Source organism: Pelodiscus sinensis, chromosome 8 (assembly GCF_052426305.1).
Source record: "Pelodiscus sinensis isolate ZL-2025 chromosome 8, ASM5242630v1, whole genome shotgun sequence".
Taxonomy (NCBI): domain Eukaryota; kingdom Metazoa; phylum Chordata; order Testudines; family Trionychidae; genus Pelodiscus; species Pelodiscus sinensis.
In genome coordinates, this window is record NC_143059.1 from 43588136 (window position 1) to 43595278 (window position 7143).

The following is a 7143-nucleotide window of genomic DNA, read 5'->3' on the forward strand; positions in this document are numbered from 1 at the left end:
CACTTAAGGATTGGCATGCCTGGGCCAATGCCACTAAGGGCTTCTCCTTCAGTCTAATGTAAGGATGTTAAATATTGACTAATTGACTAATTGAATAGTCGATGCATTTTGCTGCACTAGGGCTATTGCTGCACTTCAAAAGTGAAAGTGCTGCTTGGAGCCCGGGGTCAGACTCCATGTGCAGCTGGCACTTTGAAATGCCTTAGGGAGCCCGGCGTCAGGATCCTTGCAGCATTTCAAGGTGGCAGTGCTGCATGGACCCCGGAGTCAGCGGGGGAGTCCCCACCTGATCCAGGGATCCATGCAGCACTGCCTCTTTGAAACACTGCGTGCAGCCTGCACATGGCGTTTCAAAGGGTCTGGCCCCAAGCTTCAAGCAGCACTGCCGCTTTGAAGTACCTCCTTCTTGCTCCCAGCCCGGCTGACTCTTTCTGATAGAGGCGGGGGGGGGGAGGGGAGGGACGACAACGAGTCTACTAGCCTGTTGACTATCCGATAAGCATTTGAGGAGAAAACTGTTCCTGAAACACACCTGAGGAAGCCTGTCCTTGTAAGCCTTATAATCAATCTCTTTCTTGGGCCTCTTAATCCACAGGAGCACTTTGTACCAGTCTCTGTCATATGGCAAATACTGGGTGAAGAAAGAGCTGGGGAAATGTTCTTCCACTTAAACCTCCTTTCTAAAGCTTTCTCTAGTTTGTCAAGAAGTTAAACAGAAAAAAAGCACTAAAATAGTACCATTTTTTAACATTCAAACAATTATCAGTAATATAGCAGTATTCATATATTGCTAGAAAAGTATTTGGAGCTTTGAACACCATGAAAAAAAACTTAGCAATGTAATTTGTGATTATTCATAAATATTTCTGGGTTTCAACAAAACAAAAAAAATCAACCCAACCCAGATACTAAAGCTTGAAAAGTCCATTTACAAGACAGAATCCATAATGCCAAGAAGTATAATTTACTGTTTCATTTTAACGTCAAATATTTTAAATGATAAACAGCTGCTTTCACGAACAATGAAGAGAATTTTCATACAAGCAGGCAAGCAAATGTGCTGAATTTTTAAGGCAGAGTATCTGACATGTTACCAAATCTTTGGCCACTTAGTACTTCATAATTATCAGGATGCTCAACATTGTGACCACCTGGCAATGTCGGATTAGCCATGGAGACAATGGAACCATGCCTAAAGGCCATGGAAAAATGCCTCAACCTGCTCTGCTCAGCTGGTGCTCCTACTGGAAAGCAGGACTAGAGTCAGGGAGTACCCATAAGGGGGCAAATGTATTGTCCCAGGGCCAGCAGTTAAAAAGGGCCTGGAGTTCCAGGCCCTTTAAATCGCCACCAGAACACCACACCATGTGTTCCAGGCAGCACTGACGGCTGGCTGACCTCAGTCCCTCTCTGTCCGCCCAAGCCCCTGCCCCTCTACAGCCCAGAGCTGGGGCTCCCCCCACCTTGCTTAGGGGCCCAGTGAGGCTCTCAGCTCCCCTGGTTGGAGCATGTGGGTTTGCCCTGCTCTGCTCTTCCCAGTGCTCCTGTCAGGGAGCAGGGGAAGCCCTCACACACTGACCCCATTACCCAGCAGGAGCCCTGGGAGGGGGCACACTGGAGGGGACGGCAGGCTGAAGGGATGGGGAGTAGTGTTCCCTGTAAGCGGAGCACTTGGGCAGCCACCCAGGAGAGATTCAGGTGCAGCCCAAATAATTTACAAAGCTCCTGTAGCTGCCTGTTGCATGTGTTTTTACTGGTGGTGCACAGCTGCACTTGCCTTGGTGCATGTAACAAAATTTATTCTGCACATAGATGGAAAAATTAGATGGAGCACTGATGGGGGCGGGGCTCCCACTTGCTCTGTCCAGAGCTCCACAAAACCACATGGAACTATATGCTACATGGAACATTAAAGTAATAAGTATAAAACAAATGCTTCTATTCAAAAAACACATCCATTGTCATGTCTGCTAAGGCACAGTCATGTCACTGCAGCTCTGCTCTGCAGCTGCAGTAATGTAGACACTTCCTACACCAATAGAAAGGGTTTTCCATCAATGCAGCTAAATCATCTCTCCAAGAGGCAGTATCTAGGTAAACGGAAGAATGTTTGTGCTGACCTAGCCACATCTACATCAGGGGTTATATTGCTATGATTACAGTACACAGGGGGCAAAATTTTAAAAATCTCTGAGCAACATAGCTAGGCTGATAATTTTTTTAGTGTAGACCAGGTTAATGGGGCTATAACTTTATCACTACTGGGTTTCACACACTATTTCCAGTTCTATCAAGAGGAGGGAGGGTGAGGGTGAGGGGGTGGGTGTGTGTGTGTGTGTGTGTGTGTGTGTCTGAAAAGCTCTCTCTCTCTTACCCACAGCAGATTGTCCTATAAAAGATATTACCTCACCCACCTTGTCTCTCTAACATCCTGGGACTGACATAGGTACAACAACCCTGCACACACACACACCTGCGTGCACACAAATACACACACACACACACACACACACAGAACACCATACTGCAGGGGTTCCCAAACTTTTTGACACGGGGACCAGTAAATCCATTCATGAGCTTTCGGAGGACCGGTAACATTCATTTGCATATTCATTAAGCAAATGACAAATATGCAAATATGTTGGTTTTGGTCCTCCCAAAGCCCCCAGAGCCAGCTTTAGCAAAGCTTTTGATACGGCCACCCACAACATTCTTACCAGAAAGTTAAGGGAATATGGATTGGAAAAATGGACTGAAATCCAATAAAATCCTGCACCACCACATCGTGTATCGAAAAGGGGCTCATTTATTTTCAGAAAGCTGACACCATCTTTGGAATTTTTTTATCCATATTCTCATTCCGGATGGTGAATGCAACAGGTTCTCTCCATTCTGACACATTGCAGTGCCTTTAAACCTCACTGTCAGCAGTGGGGATATTTAAAAGGCACTGCTTTTAAAGTTTTATTCAGGATCTGCGTGCGCCCTGAACTGTCCCGCTCCCTGCTGGCCGATTCCCTCCCCCCACCTTTCCCTCCCGCCCTCGGCCAGCCCTGCTGTCCCCGCCAGCCGATTCTCTCCCGCTCTCTCCTGGCAAGCTCTGCTGCCCCCGCCAGCCGGTTTCCCTCCTCCCCACAATCTCCCTTGGCCGGCCCCACTGTTCCTGCCTCCCTGGCCAGCCCTACTTCTGCTAGCCGGTTCCCCCCGAGCCCCTGCAATCTCCCCTGGCCAGCCCCACTGCTCCCGCCCCTCCAGCCAGCCCTGCTTCCGCCGTCCAGTTCCCCTCCCTATCTTTCCTGGGCAGCTCCACTGCCCCGACCCTGCTTCCCTGCGGCCCATATCCAACCCTCCCTCCCCCCTCCACAGTCAGCAATAAGAGCTCACCTGGTAACCCTCACTATGCCTCTTCCGGGAGCCTATGGCTGCATCCACCCAGCCCGGCTGAGGGCTTGGGAAACCCGGCGCTGCATGGTCAGTCCAGGAGCCCGGAACACGCTGGCAGCCACGCTGAGGCCCGGTATTTTTTTCCCATGGCCCAGTACCGGGCTGCGGCCCATAGTTTGGGAAACGCTGCCATATAGTGTCTCAAAAATCAGTCAGTTTCATAAACTCAGTGTTATGAAAATAAGCTAGCAGTTGCCATTCACAGCTTAGTCGAATAACTAGAAAACAAAACATACACAGCTGGTCCCCAACTTACTAACGAGTTACTTACCAAATACTTGGTCGTAACTCGATCTGTTCGTAAGTTGGACTCCATTCATTTAAATGCAGTCAAGCTGTTCGTAAGCGCGGATCACATTCGTAACTTGGGGACCGGCTGCAATGCGCTTAATGGGAGTTGGTCGTAACTACGAACGGTCATAAATCGATGCATTCGTAACTCGGGGACCGGCTGTAATATAATTTTCTGATGCAGAAATGCTGCCTACAGAATAGAATTACACTGATACTATTAATTCAAAATTAATATCTTGATTTTAATGCTTCAGAAGGGTAGCCGAGTTAGTCTGTACAGGATAAACTTACAAATCAAGAAACAGTCTGGTAGCACTTTAAAGACTAACAAAACATGTAGATGGTATCATTTTAATGGTATTTCACTTCTCAGAAACAGTGTCTTGAACTGTTTGAAAGCAAGACTTCTCCTCTTAGCACATTTTGACAGTTGTAAACATTTTTTTTCTAAGTGTGCCTTTACCAATTTGCATATAACTAGGTGAATGAGAATTCCTCTGTTTTTCAGTTATGTCAGGAGCACTTAAAAAAATCTGAGAAGTCATAGTAGAAATCAGCCTATACCAACCTCATCACATAGCTCAAGCCTTTATTTTCTTATGGCATGCTGGGTGCATTCCTCTTCTGGGAAGGAGGCGGCTCATTTTTCTCTGTAGTTTCTCTCTCTCTTTGACAAAGAGGGTCAGTGACAGATTCACTCCAAAGTAAAGAGCTATCTTTGAAGTAAAGGGGAATAAAGAAAAAAGTGTTGAGATCCCAGAGGAGCTCCCAAAGCATTCACATCTTAATTAACATTAAGTATTCAAGCTAAATGGCCAGGACAACATGCAAGCATTGTACAGCCAAATCATTCAAAACATTACCCAATTAGCACTAGTGTGAAATGATGAGCCAAGCCCTGTAATTCTAACAACTGCATTTATGTATGAAAGATCCCACACCAAAATAACATAGGTTGGCCAAGGTTTTCAACTGGGGGGGCTGAAGTCAAGCACCATAGCCAGATTAAATAATTTTGGGGCCCTCTGCACTATGGAAATCTTCATCCCACCTTCCTTAGGGTGACAGACCACGAATGGGGACTAGGCCTTGCCTGGAGTGTGGGTGGTCCCAGTGGGGTGATGAAGGTTAGGTTCTGCTCCCAGGATGAGGTGACCTTGGAGGGTGGGGCTGGAAAGGGAGCCTGCTCCTTGCCCTGGCCTGTTGACTGTCACCCCAGTATGCAGGCAGGGCAAAACTTCAGTGTAATACTCCTTACTGCCACTCAGTTTTGGCCAGCTACCCCTGAGCAAACCTAGTGAGAGGCCAAGTCTTTTCAGGCAGACAGTAGGACTGATTCAAAGTGCCAAGGACAGCAGACACATACCCATAGCAGCGTACCACTCCGGACCTGATATCACAGTAGAATAGTAGATGTTAACTAGGCCGAGAGTCAGCCTCTCCACACAGACCCAGAGGTGCAACAGGTATCCTGACATAGTCCTAGCAGCCCCCAGCTCCTTGGGCTGTAGATCTGAGGAAAACAGTGTGGCCACCCCTGCCCCAAAACCTCTGTAAGGTGGTTGAGGTACATCTCATCTCTCTTTTTCAGCCTCCAGCTGGCCTTCTTAGCCAGATGGTGAAAGTCTTTTGCAAGAAGATCACAGAGTACCTCTCTTCCCGAAGGGAGTATCTGGCATCTGTGAACACTCACCCAGCAGCTTCCACTGTTAAGTGATGCAAAGACGGTGGGTTTCATTGGGGAGTTAGAGGATCCTTATCGTCAGGAGCATCACTGGCTCCCATTGAGACACACAGCAACCCATGATTGATACTATAGGCGATCAGGGAATTGTAGAAGCTCTAGGCCCACTGATAGACTGTGGAGTCTTGGTGCCTGGCCCTCTTGCCTTCCTCCATCAAGCTCCTTGCAGCTTCAAGGATGAAACTGACATTCTCCCTCTTCCTCTCCCCTGACCCCCTGCTGAAGAGCAAACTTCACTTTCCCTCTGGAGCCACATGTATCTGCCAGGAACTGGAGCAGCTCATCTCACAGAGGGTCTGAGGCAGAGAACTCTGTAGTGTCAATGGAGCCCACAGATTCCTGACTCTCCTCTATCTGGGTCCCATAGGTCCCAGCTCAGGACAGGGTTTCAGGCTAATTCACTCAGATGCTAATAGAAATCAAAGACATGTCAAAAGGTATTGTAGTATAATCAGGCCAATTCACTTGTGTGTTAGTTTAGTTCAAAGGAAACGTCAGTGGTATAGTCTTCACTTTTCTTCTACCTGTTGATTGCTATCACATTACATTTTGTATATCCCTATAACAAGTTAACCCTAGATCAAAAGTGTGAGGTAGTGTTAAGATGAGAACTTACTTCATGTATACACTTTGTGAAAACTAATGAAGGCTTGTTTGTGATTACATTATCTTTTCCAGGGACAGGGAACCTTTTTTTGAGTTGGAAGCCACTGACATGCAGAAAAATCAGTTAGGGGCTGCACACAAGTGAGAATTAAAAAACAAAAACCACACACAAAACCAAACCTTTGACTGAAAAGGAAAGACTCTCCCCACATTCCCCTCACACACCAGAGCATAGGGGAGCCCAGGCTAGTAGATTTTGTGTGCTCCAGCACTGTGGTGGAACCTTATTCTATGAGGAATAACGCCTATTCCAAAATAGCTATTTTGAAATAGCAGTAGTGTGGACGCTTCACTGCTGCTATTTCGAAATAGCACCTCCCCAGAGCCATTCTAAGTCATTATTCTTTAGTGCTTCATGGGGCTCTAAATCGAGGTAGTGCATCCACATTAGGGAAGCCTGCCTCTGACTTATTTAGAGGCTTCTCTGAAGTGTAGACACGCTATTTTGAAATAAGATATTTTGGAATTTTTCTTCCAGAAAAGCTTATTCTAAAATAAGTGTGCAGTGTGGATGTACCTTAAGACAATGAAGGCAATAGCAGGGCTTGCCAATACAATACACCGTGAGTAAGTCTATACTGCATGCTTATTTCGAAATAAGCTATTCCAAAATTGTTATTCTGAAATAGCGTATTTTAAAATAGCACCTCTATACTGCAGGGAAGCCTCCAAATTAGCACATCTACATTAGGGAAGCCTGCCTCGGACTATCTCAGTTTAGAGCCCCATGAGGCACTGGGGAGGGCTATTTCAAAGTAGCAGCAGTGGAGTGTCTTCACGTGCCTTATTTTGAAATAGCTATTGCAGAACAGGCGTTATTCCTCGTAGAATGAGGTTTACAGATTTCAGAATAACCTGTCAGTTATTTCAAAATTATTTCAAAATAACAGAATGGCCGTGTAGACATTCACTATTTTAAAATCATGCTAGTTATCTTGAAATAATGGTGGAGTATAAACACACCCTGTTTGTGCACTTTATTTTCCTTTCTATTG